General features: G+C 42.2%; 1 long non-coding RNA gene across 4 annotated transcripts; it reads right to left on the reverse strand.

Moving 5' to 3' along the window:
* Positions 1-558: 558 nt before the first annotated feature.
* Positions 559-17,985, reverse strand: LOC128413592 (uncharacterized). 4 transcript variants are annotated; one of them, XR_008330379.1, is made up of 6 exons: positions 14,565-17,985; positions 12,216-12,293; positions 10,065-10,132; positions 5,189-5,360; positions 4,477-4,567; positions 559-1,420 (listed from the first exon to the last, which is right to left on the reverse strand). It is a non-coding gene; the product is annotated as an uncharacterized LOC128413592 (long non-coding RNA). The 4 variants fall into 4 exon arrangements; XR_008330378.1 differs by lacking the exons at positions 10,065-10,132; positions 14,565-17,985 and adding an exon at positions 7,181-7,284 and having other exon boundaries at positions 12,216-12,614; XR_008330376.1 differs by lacking the exon at positions 14,565-17,985 and having other exon boundaries at positions 12,216-12,614.
* Between the last annotated feature and the right edge of the window lie 1,762 nt (positions 17,986-19,747).

Consider the following 19,747-nt stretch of genomic DNA (forward strand, 5'->3'; position numbering starts at 1 on the left):
GTGCATGAGCTATTCATGTTTATTTGGCTTTTCAGTATTTGTTTTTTTTTCGTTTGAAAAGAACATCTACTTCCATTTAAGTCAACGGGGACATATTGACTTGTGAACATAGACAAAAAAGCAACAGACATCACAGCCGAAATCAGTAGGAAGGTTTAAAGAGGTTGCAGCTCAGGAAATGTGTCGTGGGGACAAACTTCCGACAAAGCATTCCCAAGGCTGCAGCCTCTTTCTGTCCCCCACTGCTCAGCCCACAGTGTATAAAAACAATAACTTTGACTTTAATGGGTCTGAATATGCATTAAGTGTGCTGCTGCCATCCCCTGCCCCTCTCCTCTCTACCCTGTTTTTTGTTCTGCTCTAAAAGCACAAGTACAACATCTTATGGCACCTTGCAGATTTAATGACATAGTCTATGCAAAGTTAAGCACCTTGAAGCCTCCTTGATTTCAACAGGCTAAACTTCTTCCACCCAAACTAACGAGGCTTGATGTTTCCTGATAAACTATTATAGCATGAGTTTTCAGAGGCAACCAACAAATGCCACCAGATATGCCATTTAGAATAATAAGGATTTATTTGTTTTACTACTCACAGAGATATAGTATCTCTTTACATGATAAGCTTAGAGTAACTTACATATGGTCTCCCATCTAGAGTGCTGACCAGGCCCACACCTGCTTAGCTCCGATAGTGTTTCTGAACACAGGTTGCAGGCAAATGATGCTGCGATCCTGACCTTCTTATGGGCTTCCTATGGACATCTGGAATAGATGGCTTTTGTTTTGCTCCAGAATAGCGCTTCTTGTGTTCTTAATAATGCTATGGTAGCAAGTCTGAAGCCATAGTTCACAGCATGGGGAGGCCATCATGATTATGGGCTTTTTAGAGGTATCCAGCTTGCTTCTATGAGAAACAGAATGCTAAGCCAGGATGGCATCTTGCCAAGATGGCAATTCAGATGTGTCCGAGATGGAATAGTTGGAACATATAAACATGTTCTTCATGACTCCAAGGTCTACCCATTAAGACCTGCCAAAAGAATCATCAGTTTCAATCCAGACGAGTTCCATTCGACGAGTGTTCAACAATGAAGAGCTCCGTTCTTCAGCACAAATGCTCAGAGTCAACTGCTTTGTTTCTGATGCCATTAAGATACCCAGAAGGGAACAGCGCAGTATCCTTTCCCACCACTGGAAGAACTTCAACTTGGAACAGCTGGTATAAAGGCAGTCAAAATTCCAGCAGCAGTCTCAAAATGTCTTTTTTCTTATCCCCTTAAGTCCAGCAGTAGAGGTTTCGGATGACAATAATTAAGCGAAGATTTAGATGAAGACCACCAGGTTTGGAATCCAGCAGGGAATACATGCACCGCAAGCAGACTGCAAGAGGCGTAGACAGCAGTGGCCAGAAACTGGAACTGCAGTGAGTAGGCAAGGAGAAGAATATAGATCAGCTATATTGGTGATCTCCATCAGTCAAACAATATAGATAGATGAATCCTTCTTAATCAAAACAAACAAAATAAATAAATAAATAAATAATAATAAAAAATTTACTTCCAGTAGCACCTTAGAGACTAGCTGAAGCACAATAACAAACTTAGTTGGTCTCTAAGGTGCTACTGGAAGGAATTTTTATTTATTTATTTATTTTTGACTATGGCAGACCAACACGGCTACCTACCTGTAACTTCTTAATCAAATTACAGTTAAAATTAGCAATTAAAAACAAAGCAGAAGTACTAAAAACAAAATGTCTAATTCAATTACACTGACTACTTAACCCGCTGGCCATGTATCTGGGAAGGATCCACTGGTGTATGCCACAATGCATGTCTTGGGACCGTATCAAAAGCTCGGCCTTGTTTCCCCACAAAATGCAATATTATCTGGACTAAACTTGGAGGACGAACCCGAAATCTGTCAGAGGGCAGCAATGGACACCACCTCTAATCGCGCTGGGAAATATCTTTGTGAACTTATAATTAAGCATAACCTTTTGTTATGCAATGGGGCACTGGTGTATGAGCACCAACGAAGCACCCTGCTGACACTGCCACATGCCAACAGAAGAAAAAAACCTCCTCTTTAGCAGCACCTGACAATGTGCTTTGAAGTTCTGACTTTGTTTTTTATATATATATATAATTTTTTTTATTCATATTTGCACATATATCCAGGAAAAACATAAACAAAAAATCCACCACATACCTTATACAAATTATATCCACTTCACAAATCATAAATAAAATACATAACTGAGTTAGTCTCAACTGAGCCTTGGACTTCCCTCCACTCCTTTGGTAAGTATCGAATAAATTATATAGTCGCGTACTTTTTAACTCTTTTACATAGGCCTTTCCCACTGTTAGAGTTATTTCAACCCCGCCAGTGTCACCTGAGATTTAGATTCCATATACATTAAATATTTCTTCCAATTATCATGAAATTTCTGTTCGTCTTGGTCCCTTAATCTTCCTGATATTCTGTCAAGCTCAGCATAATTTATCATTTTAACCTGCCAATCACTTATGTTGGGTATTACTTCTAATTTCCAATTTTGTGCTAACATAATTCTTGCAGCTGTCGTAGCATATAGAAACAAGATCTTGTCTTCTTTTTTAATTTCTTTACCGACCATTCCTAATAAAAAAGCTTCTGGCTTTTTGGGGAATGTATATTTCAAGATTTTTTTAAGTTCATTATAAACCAATTCCCAAAAGCCTCTCACTTTGCAACACGACCACCACATATGGTAGAGGTCACCTTCTACCTCTCTACATTTCCAGCATCTTTTATCCTTCAACTTATAAATCTTCGCTAATTTCACTGGTGTGTGATACCACCTGTAGATCATTTCCCACAGGTTTTCCTTTAGTGCCGTGCATGCCGTAAATCTCATATTCTTGTTCCATAGTTCCAACCACCTCTCAAAGTCGATGTTATATCCAATATCTATCGCCCACTTAGTCATAGCCTCCTTCACCTCCTCATCTTTTGTATACCACTTTGGGCCTTCAAAGCACCTTGCACTTGATGCCAATGTCCTATCTCTGTGTTGCAGTAGCATAGCCTACAGCCTTTTTGGAGACATTGTGCCCCCCCCCTTGGAACTCTGCTGGAGCCTGTGATATGGATGGAGCACAAACCGAAAGATGTTATGGCCTTCGACAAGTAAGGGCAAAACCACGAAACAAATATGAGTCCTGAGACTCCACATCTCCTTCCTCTCTTCCTATGGGGTGAAGCGATACAGTGTCTCGATTTAGTCCCTATGCTCATGCAGTGGACAATCGCCCAGGATTGGAGTTCTGCTGGTACAACTTTAGATTGGAATCAACTTCCAGTAACACCAGAGAAGCAGAGGCCAAAGTTACATCCACCAGACCTGGATGAACTATAGCAGGGGTCAGCAAGGTTTATCTTGCCTGGGCTGGATTGATCCCATGAAGATCCCTCCATCGGCTGGACCATGTGTGTGTGTGAGCGTGTGCACCTGTGATTTTCTTAAGTAACGTAGCCACAAGAAGGCATAGAGAAGGGACAGGAGTTAATAGCTCAGCTATCGAAAATAAGAGCTTCGGGATGGAAAAAGCAAAAGACAAAAGATGCGTCTTGAGAAGCCTCTTCAAGTAAAACAGATTAGTAGTTAGGCAAGCATTATGTGGGAGAGAATTTGAACCATACGCAGCAGGAAGTGGAGAGAGAGAGAGAGAGAGAGAGAGAGAGAGAGAGAGCATCAGATTCAGCAAAGCCAGCCTTACTGTGTGAAACAACTCAATGACTTTGATGAAGAACCACCAACACACTCTTGCCATCTGCTGGGCAAAGGCAGGGAAATGCTGTCAAATGTTATAGACATCAAAAGTCGTGTCCTTAGAACTGTATCTGTATCTCCCATCTCTCCATGTTCTTAAGCCCAGGGCAGGGCCTTGCCATTGGGGACAGCCAGTAAAAGACCATAACTATGTCTCATGACTGTTCTTTCTCATGACCTTTCTGTCAGCGGAATGGCAGAAGATGCTGCACACCATATAAAGCAACAATCCAGCACAGGAAGGTCCAGAGGTCTGCTTCATGCCATCATTAAGATTGTTTGGGTGGTAGGTAAAAATTTGTCTCTTTCCCCAGGCATCTGGTGGATTAGCACAATTTTGCTGTCAATTGTTGGTGTGTTTTTACTGCTGAGCCTTTTGCTGTCATTTCACTAGTTTTGCTCTATGGGCTGTTTTATCTGTAAGCTGCTTTGGGTACCTATCAGCAGCAAAAGGTGGGGTAATAATAATAATAATAATAATAATAATAATAATAATAATAAAATGACTTTTATTGCAATGCATTTTTTTCATTTTATGTGAAGCTTTTGAGTTTTTTAAGTCACTTGGAAACTATGGGTTAAGTAAATTAAAACTAAGAATAACTGTCATATATCTGCATTCCCAGCCCATATCAGCTGTCATCAACTATGGTTTACCTTGTATTGGTTCATCCAAGGAGACAACAAAATCAGCAGTAAGTGACCATGGTGTGTGTCCTATATCATTCAGAGTGATGGCACATGCAGACTGTGAACAAATAAAAACATTCCTATCAGTACGTTAAATATATCCTGTCCAACATGCCCACAAACATTTTTTTAAAAGCTCTTGCATTTTTAAAATTGCTTTTTATTGATTTTCCAACATGACAAAGAATATTCTTCTTTTCCCTTAGAGAACTCTGGTCCCAATATTCCCAAGAGGAAGGCTTCTGGGTTGTTTTTTGAAAGTTTGTTTAAAGGTTTTTTTAATTTCTTTGTATATCGTGTCCCAGAATTTTTTAATTTTATTGCAGCCTCACCACATATGAATCATTGTCCCTTCAGCCTGTTTACACCACCAGCATATATTGGAACATGTTCTATGCATCTTTGCTAATTTGCCCGGGGTTAAATACCACCTGTAGAACATTGCCATATGATTTTCCCTGAATCAATTTTCCCTTGATAAAAATGCAAGATTCACAGCTTTTATTAATAAAATGTTTTCGCATTCAAAAGAACAACTTTAAAGTTTTAATTCTCAGTCAGGACAACCAGAAACCAATTTTTTAGATCTGTACAAAAGCAAGGTGTTTCGGCTGACTCATAAAAGGCTGCCCCCAATATTTAAATCTAGATGGTAATTGTTATGTACTGAGGTTCTCACCCTGGGCCAGCAGAGGGATACTGTAGAAGATAGTTCAGGTCCACATATGCAAATAAGGGATCAAAAGTGACATTCAGTGATTGGATAGTTACAGAAAGTTGTTACAGTTACGTTGTACTGGAGCTCTATATAAGCAAGCTGGCTGAACCCTTCAGTTCAGTTCTGTTCTGACCTGTGAATAAATAAGAGCTGTTTGGAGAATCGCTGTGTCGTCTGATATGTTCACCCACAACCTAACAGTAATCTAGATGGATTTGGAGCTGGGTCCTGTGTTTTGCTATTTTCACTTTGTAAAACACCATGCACAGCAATAATAAATGATTATCAGCAGACAATGTGAAAGGGCCAGTGCCTTATATCCTTGAAAATGAGAGGGAAGGTTGAGGGAATTTCTTTTCCTTATACCTCAGGGAACATAAGAGAGCCTTTAAGACCTGGGAGTTTCTGCTTCTGCAAGTGAGGTGTCCTGCCATTATGATCAAATGACCTGTATATTGAGCATTTATCCCGATTTGCTTGCAGGGAGATTAGACGATGTTGTGTCAAGCAAGTGTTATCTCAGACTTGCCAGTGCACCAAGAAAAACAGCTATTTATTGCCATTTATGAAGCACAATAGGGACGCGGGTGGCGCTGTGGGTTAAACCACAGAGCCTAGGACTTGCCGATCAGAAGGTTGGCGGTTTTAATCCCCGCGATGGGGTGAGCACCCGTTGTTCAGTCCCTGCTCCTGCCAAACTAGCAGTTTGAAAGCACGTCAAAGTGCAAGTAGATACCACTCTGGCGGGAAGGTAAAAGGCGTTTCCGTGTGCTGCTCTGGTTTCGCCAGAAGCGGCTTAGTCATGCTGGCCACATGACCCGGAAGCTGTACGCTGGCCAATAAAGCGAGATGAGCACCGCAACCCCAGAGTCGGTCACGACTGGACCTAATGGTCAGGGGTCCCTTTACCTTTACCTATGAAGCACAATGGACATGCCTGGTTTTAATCCAATGTCCAGCACGAACTCACTGTCCTTGTTATCAAAGCTATCCAGGGAACTTCCTTCCCCTCTGACTTTATTTCAAAATATATCCCAGCCCATGAAGTTTGCACTTCTGACTGTAACACCCTCAGGTGCTGCAAAGTCTCCCCCTGTTCACTTAAACTCTGCTAGCTTCTTAGCCTTGCCATGCCCTCTACGTTCCTCTTAAAATTCCTACACAATGCCAGTTCCCTCCTCAAAGCTCCCCTCTTTCACTTAACCGCTTAGTCTCCCCGCAGCTGAAATGAAAGCACATAGGTGCATTTGCTATTGTATTGTATTGTACTGACCCCTTGCGACACTTCCTTCTACATTCTCCCTTTGTTATCTCTTCTGTCATTGAAATTTATATTGCAAGTTCCTCAGGGCAAGGACTAGTCATTGTGGATGTGCTTCTTTTATGCTGTAATGTGTAACGTGCAGTGATTGCAATATATAAATAGGAAATAGTCGTAATAAACTGCTGAAGTTTTTGACCGCAGTTTGTTCCCTCGCTGGCAAGGGAGAGGGCTGGCAGGCCTGAGGTTTTCCACAACTGCTTTAAGATAACCTTAAAAGCTGCTGTATTTGGAAGGCTGGAGTGCACATTATTAAATAAATAACTTGGACCAACTGCTATTCTCTCTCCTTTGACAACATGCAAAATTCCAGTGTCTGCAACCACGCAATCTTTAGAATAAGACTTAGTACGTAACACTTCTAAGTGTACAAATACATTATCCTGCTGCATTTCGACAACTCTGTAAGATTCATCGGTCACTTTATCTTAATATTGCTGATGGGAGGGCAGGCTGAGTGGCTTAACGTAAGGCCAACTTGTGGTTTTCGGCAGAGGTGATTATTGAACTAGGGATTTGAGAAATTTGAACCTTTTTTGCTTCTCAGCCTTGCTGCCTACCCTATAGCACAGCAGTTTTCTTTTAGCATTTGAAGGGAAGCTACTCGAGTGAGCCAGATTGTTTCTAGATACCTTATTTATTGAACGTTCCTCCTCATTTGTTATTGAGATTGGATGGCGTTGCATCAAGCAAATATTATTCCACACTTTCCAGTGTTTTCCTATCGCTTTCCTCACTGCAAAAAGTCCAATTTTTAAGAGAAACAGATCTGTTGCACAAGAGCACCAGACCAGCAAAACCTGAATTTACCTGTATGTGTTTGAATTCTGCCCGAACATAACAATAGTCTGGAAGCAACCCCAGTGTGGTGAATTGGATTGTAAACCTATTATCTCAGAGTCTACCCCCCCAGGGGGGTTGTGGGGTTAAAGATGGGGAAAGAAAACCATCTAAAATGTAATAACTAACATCTCTGAGTGCATCTCACGGTCCCTTTTCACCTCTTCCATTACACAAAAGCATTTCAAGACTGCCAAGACCACACATCACATGGGCCATGGTATTGCAGCTCCACCTGGCGGTAATATCCAGAACAGCCTTTCTCAACCTTGGGTTCCTTGATGCAATTGGACTACAACTGCCATCATTGCTAGCCAGCATGGCCAGTGGTCAAGGATGATGGGAGTTGTAGTTCAAGAACACCTGGTGTCCCAAGGTTGAGGAAATCTGGTCTAGAACTACAGAACACATCAATCGCCACCATTTAAATATGAGTCTGTAAGATTCTGGTGAACTTTTATGGACATTTTCAACATGGATCAGTTCTATACTTTATGGCCAGGCTGGGGGTTCTTTATTGTGTAGAGAGGGAACTTTTTATAGTAGCATCCCCAACCGGTTTTCCAAAATGCAGAAGGTGACAAGAAGCGGTGAACTATATTTCGCAGAACTGTATAAGCACAGACACGGGTGGCGCTGTGGGTTAAACCACAGAGCCTAGGGCTTGCTGATTGGAAGGTCGGCGGTTCGAATCCCCGCGATGGGGTGAGCTCCCGTTGCTCGGTCCCTGCTCCTGCCAACCTAGCAGTTCGAAAGCACGTCAAAGTGCAAGTAGATAAATAGGTACCACTCCAGTGGAAAGGTAAATGGTGTTTCCGTGCACTGCTCTGGTTCGCCAGAAGCGGCTTAGCCATGCTGGCCACATGACCCAGAAGCTGTACGCCGGCTTCCTTGGCCAATAAAGCGAGATGAGCGCCGCAACCCCAGAGTCATCCACAACTGGACTTAATGATCAGGGATCGCTTTACCTTTACCTTATAAGCACAGAATAGACTTTGCAGCTCAAGGGAGAATAGACTGTGTATGTTCAAAGGAAATGAGTAAGACTGATTGCCAAGGATTAAGGAAGCCTTTCCATGGTAAGAAATGATTAGATCTGACATGTCTGGGAAAGACCCTCTCATGCTATCTCATGCTGTGTATTATCTGTTCAGGCATTTGCTGCTGTCACCATAGAGGAATAGCCAAGATACTTAGCTGTGAATCAGAATCCCATCTACAAACGCAGTCCTTGATCATACTGACCTACCTTTCAGACTTCTGGTATCGCATTCTGAGATAAGGTGTAGAGCTCACCTTGCCCACTTGAAGGGGTTATGAAAATACAAAGTACAGTGGTACCTCGGGTTAAGTACTTAATTCGTTCCGGAGGTCCGTTCTTAACCTGAAACTGTTCTTAACCTGAAGCACCACTTTAGCTAATGGGGCCTCCTGCTGCTGCCGCGCCACCAGAGCACGATTTCTGTTCTCATCCTGAAGCAAAGTTCTTAACCCGAGGTAATATTTCTGGGTTAGTGGAGTGTGTAACCTGAAGCGTATCTAACCCAAGGTACCACTGTAATATCATAAACACAAGGTTCTAAAGAGGTTTTATTTTGGAGTAGAAATGTAAGTTGTTGCCTCGTTTATAGGAACTTCAGTGGAGTACATATCCTGTTTACAGTTAGTTAGTTAGTTAGTTAGTTAGTTAGTTAGTTAGTTAGTTAGTTACAAAAGGATGCTGTCTGGTAAGGCTCCCCAGATTACATTTCCATTTTTCTCTGCCTCCGTTTTCAGGAGCCTAACAGCAGAATTCTTGGGTGTTCCTTGCAAACGGAGGCCATAACAATTTTTGCTTGTAGAGCACAGAGAGTGGCTAAATATTCAGGTCTAATGAATTTTAAGACAAAAGGTTGGGATGTCAGGGAATTCCAACAAAAATGGAAACAGGAGTGGAAATGGCTGCAGTTCACATTTTTATCTGTAGTCAGGAATGGAAATCAGTTAAGAGAATACGATCAGTATTTGTTCAGATTGTTGCTTTTGTTTTAAATCTGCAAGTGATACCTACTACTTTTTTTTACATTGTTTTCATGTTTTCTTTACATTGATGTATCTTATATAAATAGTTACATAAGTTATGTAACTTATGTTAAATAGTGGAGAGAGAGATAAATAATGTGGTATTTGGCTGAAACTGAACTGCAGTTGGTCCAGTGAGAGCAGGACCATAAAGAAGGCTGATCGCCGAAGAATTGATGCTTTTGAATTATGGTGCTGGAGGAGACTCTTGAGAGTCCCATGGACTGCAAGAAGATCAAACGCATCCATTCTTAAGGAAATCAGCCCTGAGTGCTCACTGGAAGGACAGATCATGAAGCTGAGGCTCCAATACTTTGGCCACCTCATGAGAAGAGAAGACTCCCTGGAAAAGACCCTGATGTTGGGAAAGATGGAGGGCACAAGGAGAAGGGGACGACAGAGGACGAGATGGTTGGACAGTGTTCTCGAAGCTACAAACATGAGTCTGACCAAACTGTGGGAGGCAGTGGAAGACAGGAGTGCCTGGCGTGCTCTGGTCCATGGGGTCACGAAGAGTCGGACACAACTAAACGACTAAACAACAGAACTGCAGCAGTACAGAAACAGCACTGATCGTGGTGAATACAGGTCGGAATGGAAATTGCTGGTACTTACATCCCTCCTTGTAGGGGTTCAATCACAGCTGCCTCCAATAATAAGTTGTTGAATTGGGTGATGAATTTCTGGTGGTTAAACATAACTGGATTAATTTGTTTCTGCTTCCTGGCCCAAGAATCCAACCAGTCTTCAGATTTCCTCTGCCCCCCCCAAAAGGCCTTGGTACATATAATAATAATAATAATAATAATAATAATAATAATAATAATAAAAAATTATTTATATCCCACCCTCCCCAGCCAAAACCAGGCTCAGAGCAGCTCAGAACCTGCATTTGATTCTGCCATGGGTTCCACAGAACCCTCCCAGTAAAGGTCCAAAAACATACACAGAACCCTTTTTGGAGATGCTGGCTTTTGCTTTCCTGCAACTATCCTGACTAAACCCAAAATGAAAGCATCAAACATGGCCTAGAACCCTGGAGAGGACGACAAGAGGCAAGAAGGGTAAGGGATCGAGCTAAGCTGAGGAAGAAATATTGCTCCTTTAGGTATCCATGGCGTTGGATCAAGCTTGGAGAAGGCAGCCTTCCTGGGGAACCCCATAAAGCTGGGGAAGGGTGAAAAACTGGGGAATGAGAGGTGCCCAGCTGTTAGGAGGGGGCTGGCTTGCTGGCAATAGCTCTGACACAGAGGGCCAGGGCCGGATTTAGGTTTGCTGAGGCCCTAAGCTACTAAAGGCAATGAGGCCCTTTATAAGTCCAGCTGTCCTTTGTCAACAAAAAATGTTGCTTTTTGTTGTTGTTGAATATATGCTATATGGTAATTTATGGACCTAATAGGTATCTAAAGTGATTTGCACATAACAGAGTATGTATTTTATCAAAGTAATTGTTGTACTGAAATACAATTAAGAAGAAGTATATTAATAGTCAAATTATTATTAAGCTCTAACTTAAAAAGATATTTTATTCATAGCAAACTTAATACAGTGGTACCTCGGGTTACATACACTTCAGGTTACATACGCTTCAGGTTACAGACTCTGCTAACCGAGAAATAGTGCTTCAGGTTAAGAACTTTGCTTCAGGATGAGAACAGAAATTGTGCTCCGGCGGCGTCACAGCAGCAGGAGGCCCCATTAGCTAAAGTGGTGCTTTGGGGTAAGAACAGTTTCAGGTTAAGAACGGACCTCCGAAACGAATTAAGTACTTAACCCGAGGTACCACTGTAGTCAAATAATTATTAAGCTCTAACTTAAAATGATTTTTTATTCATAACAAACTTAATAATGCAAACACATTGGCATTTGTCAATAACAAAAGTTGCTTTAGAAACACAGTTTACAGAGACTAATAATCTCATCTCTAGAAACTTGCTATAACATGAAATAATAATAGCAATTTTAGGGAGCAGGCTAGCAGGCGGGGCCCATTACTTACACCATAGGAGCCTACGCAACACAAAACACTGTTGCTGTATGTAGGCTTTATTTCATTTGTTTTTTATGTTATATTTTGGAAATGTACATCCAGGTTTTTTTCTTCCTTTAATTTTTTTTGGGGGGGCCCAAGAGAGTGGGGCCCTAAGCTATAGTTTGTTTAGCTTATACATAAATCCAACACTGCACTGCAGAGCGTGCTCTCAGTTAGAATGGAGATGTGGTGGAAAGGACTTTAAATGACAATGGCTTACTGAACGTCACAATATGATTTTACCACTGGAGAGAGTGACTGGGAGGTCAGGAGGGATGTCTGGATAATCAGAATTTGCAGCAAGGTAACTGAGGTATAGAAAGTGGAGAAACTTAAATTTGGACAATGCACAATTTAGCCTTAATCTGATTGCTGGGCTAAGGCACTTGCCAGAGGATGCCATTTTAATTGTCCAGGATTAATTAATACCAAATACAGGCATTCATTTCCAGGGGTTCTGAGGGCTAATTAGACTTACACTTAATCTCTAGTGTACATGGGTTTTAGTGGGAAAATTCCTCTGCATGGCAACTACCATGCAGAATATATGTGGCAGGAAAAACCAGAGCTTCCTTTGATCCTTAGCTTGAACTGATTCCTTTGCAATCACATCGTATACTCACAGCTTGAGGCAAAGCCAAATGAACACAATGCGCAAGGGGCATGTGCAGAGTTCTAGCTGAACCGAGTTTCTTGGAAACAAGTGGAAATGTGTGAATTTGGAGCAGACTTACCCTGTGAGAGCAGCCTTCCCCGTACTTTCTTCAAGGACACCCCCAAGACACAACCTCGTTTGACTCTTCCGGCAGGCACTGCAGATGGCAGAGGAAAAGCTGGAAGCACTGTCTGTTTCTGTGCAATTTTCTTCTGAGGAGGGAGATTCCTTTCCCAGACTCTGGCGGAGCTTCCCCGGGTATGGCTTTGCCCCCTCCCCTTTGTTGGGAAGGTTAACAAGCAAAATTATTTATTTGTTCATGGAGTGAGCACTAAAAGGTGTGCAGACACCAGGATGAATTTGGTGCTTTTATTTGAACAGCTGGATGGAAATGATTCGTTGTACAGTTTTATCACATTGATTACTGCTTGAAGTCTTAGGCATTTTCCTTTCTTTGTGGGTAGCAGCATATGAAAAATTAGTACTGCTCACCTCTAAACCTTGGTTTATTACCCCTCTTAAGACTCCCAAACTATTTGAATTCCTTAACTTCTTCGGCTCATAGATATGCCTTTGTAAAGGCAAGATTCAACACCTTCCCATCGAACGTGCTGAGAAATAGATTCTCCAATGGACAGATATTGCTCTTAGGTGATTGTAATTGTGGGGCACCGGAATCGTTGCATCACATAATTTTTGATTGTGCTTTTCACTCATCGGCCAGGAGCAAGTTTCTTGCTCAATATCTAAAGGGAATTGCCGATGATACGAATGAAGCCAAACTGAGATATCTATTAAATGATGATGACCCCCTAAGATCACTCATGGTTGCCAGATTCTTGATCAGCGTCCTATCCCTAAAGAAGAGAAACGGACTCCTGTGCGGCTCGGATAATCCCTTTAAACTATGATCTATGTTTTAGGATGTAATTAGGTGATTTCACCATTGATGTCTTCTACTAATTTATGAGTAGAGGGCGATGTTTATGTTACAAATTTATTGTAATGTATGATGTTGGTCTTTTGTTTTTGTTTTGCTTTGGTTCTTGTCTGTTTTTTGTAAGTTTTGGCGGTTTTAAATTTGGAGGTTTAAGTACATTATGTTGGTATGGGAAACTGTCGTGTGATGGGCCAATGGCCGTAATAAAGATCAATTAAAAAAAAATTAGTAGGGTCATGTGCACTGTTGAGTCTGCATGCTGTGATCTTCAGATGAAGGATGGCGTATCAATTTAATTAATACCACCAGCATCATCATCAGTAATGCTGTCCAGGGTCCTCTCTCTATCATATCATTATTATCATGATCATCATCTCAGCCTTCATCCTAAGATCCCAGTTTAAAGCAACTTACAAACACAGAAGAAAAGGGAGTCCTAAAATATGCCCAGGGCAGGGGCAGAGCCAGTAGGAGCCGCCAAGGTGGGCGAAGGCCAGGGTATCAGCTTTCACCCTCTCTCCATGCTATGCGATGTCCCCAAAGGGTTAAAGTTACTGTTGTTATGTACTGAAGTCCTCACCCTGGGCCAGCAGGGGGATACTGTAGATAGTTATGCAAATAAGGGATCAAAAGTGACGTTCAGTGATTGGATAGTTTTAGAAAGTTGCTACAGTTACGTTATACTGGAGCTCTGTATAAGCAGGCTGGCTGAACCCTTCAGTTCAGTTCTGTCCTGGCCTGTGAATAAACAAGAGCTGTTTGAAGAATCGCTGTGTCGTCTGATATGTTCACCCACAACTTAACAACTGTCATTTTCAAAACCCTTACTTCCAGCGGGTTTCAATGACTGTGCATTTGCAACAGCTTCCTCATAGACTAATGTGAATTCATGGGATAAATTTGGAAGGCAAAAGTAATTTTGGTAGGATTAAGGAACGTAGGTTGTGCCTTGCGTACATTCCTACGTGTCTTTGGTCAGATGATGTTGTTTGTGTCTTGCCTGACTAAAAACATTATTGGGTGTTCTGGAGATAGTGAAGAAACTCTCCCTGCACTGGATAAAGCTGAGGTCTAGAGTATTTCCACTGAATATTTCCTAATGCGAGATTCTGAGGTGAATTTTGTGGTTCCTTCTTGGGAGAAAAACCCAAGGAACCCCAGGGAAAGCAAAGAGGCTTTTTGTAAGACTAGCAAAATTTCATTGGTGTGCAAGACTCCTCACAACCTGACAAATTTGCAATCAATGTGTGCATTTGTTTCCATTTTGCACCACTAGAGGTCTGTATGGTTCCACATAAGTCAACAAACACCATCTCAATTCCTTCTAGTGACTGATGCAAATGTAAAATCCATGTAGTGTTTTTAAGAAAGTCTTTGTGCATCAGTCTACTGCTAGGTTTTACTTTGCTAGGTTTAACTCTGTGTTTTACCTCCTCTTATTTATTTAATGTTGGTGTATTATTGCTGTTTTCAAATTTTGTAACCTACCCTGAGATCTGCGGGCTGAAAGATATCTCTGAAAGAAATAAACAGATGATTAAATAAAAAATGTTTTTTAAAAAGGAAACCTTTTATAATCACTTGTTTTAGCACTAGCATTTCAGTGGTAGAATACTGTGCTACTTATATCAGTCAATAGCAGAGGGGATTATGAAGTGCCACATACACAAATGTAATGTTAGGAATCTGAATGGTCTTGCTAGAAAAAAACAAGGCGGTTTCTTGCTGTTGTAAAAGTGAATTCAGGCTAGAGATGGCGGGGTGAACTAATAGTGGCATTTGATGTAATGGCTACCATTAATGGGTTCTGCACTCACATTGCAAGAAAGGTTTATCCAGATGAGCATATGAAGCCATCTTGTTCTGAATCAGACCACTGGCCCACAAATTCACTGACAAGCAATTGCAATCTCAAGGATCATAGCTCTGATAGACAGGTTTAGGCATTCAAATAATGTACTCTACCATTCTTACCAAAATATTGGCCAGACTGACATGTAGTAGGGGTGTGTGTGCCTGTGTGCATGTGTGTAATTACTCGGATATTTACAGTAATTTAATCAGCATCTGGGTCCAAGTGGAGAGTTAAGACTTTTTCAATATCATGTCAGCACTGACACACACTGTATCCTTAAAGACCTTTTGAAGCACATTCACACACACACCCCCAATGAATTCTGGGCACTGCGGTTTGTTAAGGGTTGCTGGGAATCATAACTCTGCGAGGGATAAACTGCAGTGCCCAGATTTCTTTGCCGGAAAGAATGAGCTCTCAAATTTGCTTTAAATGTACAGGGCATGTACACATTGACAGCTGAAAACACAGCAAAGCCGTTTCTCCCCAGATTTATGTTGCTGTACGCAACACCTGATTTGCTTCCTCACACCTGCACCCCTCCCCAAATTCCTACTCAAGGAAGTCGAAATCTGAACATGCACAATGATCATCGAAAATGTACCTACCTTAGCATAACCATAGCTTACGTTTTTGACTCAGATGGAAGCTGGTTTGAGAGGAAACCCATCAATTAGCAGCATTTCTCAAGAAACGACAGGATACAGGTGGATTGTGGCTAAAGCCATGTGCCTTCAGCTTCAAACACCAGCACTGGGATGGAGTTGGAGTAAACAGCTGTGCATACACAGCCACGGCCTGCTGCTTTGTACAGATTCCAGTGAACTCCTGGGAGAACTGAGGTTTTAAAGTGACATATAGATATTAACTTTCTGCAAACATGGCCAAAAACATCTGGCAAATATAGAACAGACCCATCTCCTCCATGACAAGAAAATGAAAAATAAAATTTGTTGAAGTTCTGCAGAAACAAGTGTCCTATGAATCACACATCTTCTGCATCATTTGTAGTCTGGATGTAAGGATTAACCAAATGCCGCACATTCCATTGCCCCATTTGAGGTCAGTAAAACGTGGGTGGGAGAATTTTGGTGACTTTCCAAGGTGGCAGGGTTGGGACGAAAAGGTGGCAGCTACACCTCAGACATCTGGTTGTCCTCTCTCCAGCCCACAGGTCTGTGCGCTGCAAGTTCCAGCTGGCTTTTTGGAAAGAGCTAGGAAAGGCAGCGAACTTTGGGGGCAAGAGAAAATACTTCCGTAGGTATTGTGGTGGAGAAATGGGAGTACCACAGCCACCTGCTGCAGAACAAGAAGTCTTCTTCCTCCCCCCCCCCCCAAAAGGGAGACAAGCCTCTCTGCTTTCAGAAACCACCTCAAAAATTGTGATGGTTTTCCAGCCCACTCATGAAAATTGCGGAAATTGCCTCCTTCCTCACTTTCACAGCCAAAGAACGTAGCTGTGAAGATTGGGCCCTAAGTTTCCTCCAGCTCTACTTTCCCCTGACCAGGGAACAGAGCTACCCCATCACTGACCATCTCTTGTTGGGTGGAGGAGTGATGCCACCCTTCTGCCAGAGTAGCATCGCTGCTGCCAGGGGGACAAGCCCTGCCACCCCAAAACTGAGACGGGGGGGGGGACGTGAGCTTGGGGCAGCATGTCCACCTCAAAGGTTGGGTGAAAAGCTCTTAGGGCATGGGTGGAGAATCTGTGGCCTTCCAAATGTTGCCAAACTACAACTCCCATCATTCCTGACCACTGGCCATGCTGTTAGAGTACCCAGCAACATTTTGAGGGCTCTGTGTTAGGGGAATTTTCAACTCAACACCAGCTGCAGCAATGCAGAGAAATGAGCCAGCCTCTCTCCAAATTTGACTGAAGTATACTTGGGATGTGGGACGCAGGTGGCACTGTGGGTTAAACCACAGAGCCTAGGACTTGCCGATCAGAAGGTCGGCGGTTCGAATCCCTGTGGCGGGGTGAGCTCCCGTCGCTCGGTCCCGGCTCCTGCCAACCTAGCAGTTCGAAAACACTAAGTGCAAGTAGATAAATAGGTACCGCTCCAGCGGCAAGGTAAACGGTGTTTCCATGTGCTGCTCTGGTTCGCCAGAAGCAGCTTAGTCCTGCTGGCCACATGACCTGGAAGCTGTACGCCGCCTCCCTTGGCCAATAAAGCAAGATGAGCGCCGCAACCCCAGAGTCGGTCACGACTGGACCTAACGGTCAAGGGTCCTTTACCTTTATACTTGGGATGTACAGTTATCGGAGGGGGATAAGAGGAATAAGAAAGAAAGGTGGATTTGACTCCAAAAGGCCTCAATTTATATGGCTTATGAATGGCTATCTAATGGCAATCTGTCTTCTGTCTCCATCACAGCAGTCGCTATGGATAAATTATCTCTCCAGTATACCTTGCGGATGTGAGCTGAAACTGTAATGTTGAAGATTTTCCAAGTTTGCGTTGGTGCCATGTGGATGACTGCATAAAATAAAGTTTGTAAAATAAAATAAGTTTGTAAAATAAAATAAAATAAAAGCCCTATACCTGAAATATTAATTGACCGTTAACTGTACAGCCAAATACAGTCACTTGGCAAATATTGTTACCTCAGTTGCTTTGCTCCATGACTCAGCAAATACAAGAGTGAAGGGGTTTTGTTTGCTACAGAAGTTAGTAGACTCACATTCTTCATTTAGGAGTATTTAATTCTTGACACCTGTTTATGAATACCTCTGGGGTTCCAGAATTAAAAACAAGAACTGTTGAATATTTAATATCATTTGTATAATGTATTGAATTATAAATAATGATTGCTTACTACCGTTTTCATAAAAAACATATTAAAATGTTATTTAAAGGCAGCTTTCTAGCACACAATTCTCATATGGCAGGGAAAAACAAGAAGGCGCTTTAAGATGCGTCGCTTCAAACCGTCGTAATGGGAGTTCAGTACAAACCAGCAGCACGAAAATATTGTTAGGAAAAGGTGGCCTGGAAGAGGTTAAATTTTCTGTGTCCATTTGAAGACCTTATAGATGACATTCATCATTCAGTTTGGAAGCACAAGTCCCATTTGCACTTTCAAAATGCGGCTGGCACTGGGGACAGGCGTTCCCTCACCCCAATAGTTGAGCTCTATCCAAGTAAGTTGTACTCAGACTAGAACCATGAAAGTTAAGGGGCGTAAGTTAGTTTGAGTTTGGGATCAGCCACACTTACCTTGTGCCCCGTGCTTTCTAGGAGCAGGTCTGTGCAATACCCCCCTCCGCCCCCCCAGCACTTCCCCCATAAAAATTATTTAATGCTGGATTGGAACAAACAGAAATTCAGACGAACGACAACAGCAGTGTTTGTACACGGCACTTTTAAGTGCTGATCTGTGTCTAGAAATGCAGGACAAAAGGAAGTCTAGATGAGCTCTAACATTTTATCCAGGCCAATGTTTCTGAACATAATGCTGCATCATTCCAGGGACCATTTCTGGTCGTTTTGTAGATGCCTGGTAGGAGTTACAGTGGTGCCCCGCAAGACGAATGCCTCACAAGACGAAAAACTCGCTAGACGAAAGGGTTTTCCGTTTTTCGAGCTGCTTCGCAAGACGAATTTCCCTATGGGCTTGCTTCGCAAGACGAAAACGTCTTGCAAGTTCGTTTCCTTTTTCTTAAAACCGTTAATACTCTACAGTTGTGACTTGACTTCGAGGAGCAACTCATAGCAAGCGGTGTGGTAGCCTTTTTTGAGGTTTTTGAAGACTTTGGTGATTTTTGAAGCTTTTCCAAAACTTCTTTTGCAGCCATTTGGTAAGTTAAACTTTTAAAACTTTTTTTGGGGGGGTTTGGATTTTGGGTTGGGGTGTTTGGAATTCAAGGACTTGGTGTTGGGGAGGGGTTTGCAAGAATCTGGAAGCTAGTGTGGTTTTTTTCTGCATTTTTATGATTTTCTGTGACCATTGGGCCACTCTGCTGTTTTTTTAAAAAAATTCTGGGTTTGAATTTCTGTGTGCTGGGTGACTGGGGGAACAGTTGGGGAGGGGTTTGCAAGAATCTGGAAGCTTGTGTGTTTTTTTCTGCATTTTTATGATTTTCTGTGACCATTGGGCCACTCTGCTGTTTTTTTAAAAAAATTCTGGGTTTGAATTTCTGTGTGCTGGGTGACTGGGGGAACAGTTGGGGAGGGTCTGCAAGAATCTGGAAGCTTGTGTGGTTTTTTCCTGCATTTTTATGATTTTCTGTGACCATTGGGCCACTCTGCTGTTTTTTAAAAAAAATTCTGGGTTTGAATTTTGAAATGCTCTTTACAGTATGTGCACTTAATACACTCTTGTTGTACCAAATTTGGCTTTGTTTTGACTTTTTTTGACCATAGGAACACATTAATTGAATTTCAATGCATTCCTATGGGATTTCGTGCTTCGCAAGATGAAAAATTCGCTAGACGAAAAAACTCGCGGAACGAATTAATTTCGTCTTGCGAGGCACCACTGTACACTTGCTAGCAGCTTCTAGCAGCTTTTATGCCTAATTTTTTGATGAAGGAGGCGGAGGAGACATTTATACCACTTCTTAATTGTTAGCTAATTCCTTCTTCCCCCAAAGAAGTGTTTACTTCAAGTCCTTTCCGACCCGAATTCAAAAGCCCACCCAAATTCACCTGGGTCTAAACGTGTGGGGAGTTAGCATGCTTGTCCATACCTCCCACCCACATTTTTCAGGGGTCAGCAAACTTTTTCAGCAGGGGGCTGGTCCACTGTCCCTTAGACTTTGTGGGGGTCTGGACTATATTTTGAAGAGAGAAAAACACAAATGAATTCCTATGCC

This window comes from Podarcis raffonei, chromosome 5, assembly GCF_027172205.1.
Source record: "Podarcis raffonei isolate rPodRaf1 chromosome 5, rPodRaf1.pri, whole genome shotgun sequence".
Taxonomy (NCBI): domain Eukaryota; kingdom Metazoa; phylum Chordata; class Lepidosauria; order Squamata; family Lacertidae; genus Podarcis; species Podarcis raffonei.